We start from the raw sequence: 2,500 nt of genomic DNA, 5'->3' as shown, positions 1-2,500 counted from the left end.
GATTTTAGTCAAACATTTTTTCAACATACGCGGAAAAAAGCGGTTTTTTCTTTTAAGTTGCTGGTTAGGACGAATAGTGTAGTTCGCGTGTTTTGGAATTTTAATTGATCACAGAAATTTTGCTCTTTTGCATCGATGTCGTGTGCATTGCCAGAAACCTGATAACTTTTCAATATCCTCTGACACGTTGCTAGGATTACAAGCATGTGTCACTGAGCCTGATCTCAGTGACATGAACAAAGGAGAAGGGATAGCCATAAGCAACATCCTAAATGCATTCCTGTTAAAATTTAGTTCTAAATCACTGCACACAATGTGTCAGGTTTCCTGGTTGTTTCTGTGAATTATTGTCAACAAAGAGAGGTATTACCCGTTTAGGATAACAGCCTGGATTTCCTTGATTAGATGGTAAGTTTATCTCGGAAAAGTGTTAAATCGCAAATGCCATTCTGGCTCGACTGAGTAAACAAGTCAAGCAATTGTATCAATGTTGTGTTTCATTGACTTGCTTGTGGGAAACACCATCATTGTGCGGGAATGGTAGTCAAATGTACAAAAATAGAAACGCCCCTTTTCACACCCATTCGACAGTTACATGATGTGTGACACCTGTTTGACGACAAGTTGCAAGTGAACACATGACAAAGAAGTAGTAAATTCTCGTGCATTGTTGATCATTATTATCATGGGCTGCACTTTCAAAGTTATTCGTCAACATTTCACTGCTTTGATCCACTATATGAGACGCAACCATTTTACAACATTTGTGCTACAGGACAAAATGCAGTGCACAAGACAACCGTGCCGACAGCTAAATAGTGAAGGGGTAAAGAGCGCTGCACTGTGTTATCTCTCAGTTATCAGCAGAAGGTGCAGCGTCATTAGCACAAAATGTATTTTTCAAGTAAAAGATAAAGATTTTGGTACGGGGCGTGGACTTTTATTTGCAGCAAACCTGATTCATGCAATAATGCTATTTCAGGTCAGTATTTATTGGAATACGTTTGTTTCCGAGGACATTTGAAGAACATTTTACTGTGTTGTGTTTCAGGTATCCACAATGCAGCATTCTTTAGCGCCATTTCGAGCCAAGAGAAGAAACACACGATGAGGGTAGTTCTGACGATGAAATGCCAAGTTCCATAACGCAACAGTGGCTCAAAGGGAACTTGACAAGTATAAACAAATCACTGTGCCTCGCAATCTCATACTGGCGCCCTTGCCAGCCCAATTTCGGTTCACAAGGTCATGCTAAATTGTGGACTGGATGTCAAAGCAACCCATGTAATGAATGTCGTATCTTTCTTTGAGAGCTCTCCTTGAGATGTGTCTAGCATTGCTAAAGGTTAAGGGAGATAAAAAGAAAAGGAACAAGTATAATCACAGTGCTGCAGGTAGCAAACCAAATCGTGAAAATGTTCTGAGACATTGTTTCATTTAATTTGTATTCGTCAGGTGCAGTTCCAGGATGGAAAGGAATCTCCAGCCACGGCAGAACTTTACAAAGTGTTCAAAGATCATAAAAATCCTTTCATGCGAGACCTTGTGAGATCATCATCTCACAAACACTCCTACAGAGACAAGGCCAGGAAGCTGATTGGTGAGGATTGCTTATGCACCCAGGAGTTAGACGAGTGTGGTAGTGAAAATGTCGTGCTAGTGACCCTGGTTAATCAGAAGTTTCATGCGTCCTTACTGAAAGCAATCAAACGTCTGACTGCGGCAAAGCTACAACTGGACAAATTTGGCTTCAAGTCCAACACGGCGACGTCGCAAGCATCCATCAGCCAGCCAGCATGCGACGATGAAAAGATGCTGTCAAATAAACTCGTGGTCCTGGTTAATATTGTTAGCAATCACCATGGGAAAACTTGGATATGCTACCCACAGAGGAAAAATCTACACCGCCGAGGCCTTGGCCAAGAGGAAGCGGATATGCACAGCACTCGGCGTCTTAAGTGAGAACAAGCAACACCTCGTCACGAATGTGTGGGAAAGGTTGCCAGTCATCACTTCTGAGGAAGACACAGCTCTGGAGCAAGATCTCCAAGACGAGGACCAAGAAGACATATTCATAACTCCCGTCCCAAGTACTCAGGCAGTTTGCAGCAGGAAAGGGAAGAGACACTCAAGCGAGCAATGTGCCATTTAGGACAAACATGATAACAAAGTACTTTAATAAAAGAAAAAGCGCCAGTCAATAAAGTAGACGTGATATACACCTTATTCCAAAATGGCGCTGATTTATGCGGATACAAATTGGCCCTTGTTGCTTCGTTCAAGATAAAACATTCTTTTGAATTTTAAGCTTAAGAACGAGGCATCAAGGGCTAATTTGAATAAAAACAAAAGAATATTTAAATGGTGGCCATTTTAGATTAAGGTGTATAAATGTCTTATTAATGGTTTCTTTTTTTTTTTTGTATTACGTTCATGTCAGAGAGTCTGAAAACATTACACTTTTTTTCCAGCGTCAAAGTTCAAAAGTTTTTTTAAGTTC

The sequence above is a fragment of the Montipora capricornis genome, unplaced genomic scaffold, assembly GCF_036669925.1.
Source record: "Montipora capricornis isolate CH-2021 unplaced genomic scaffold, ASM3666992v2 scaffold_479, whole genome shotgun sequence".
NCBI lineage: Eukaryota > Metazoa > Cnidaria > Anthozoa > Scleractinia > Acroporidae > Montipora > Montipora capricornis.
This window is presented reverse-complemented; position numbering follows the sequence as displayed.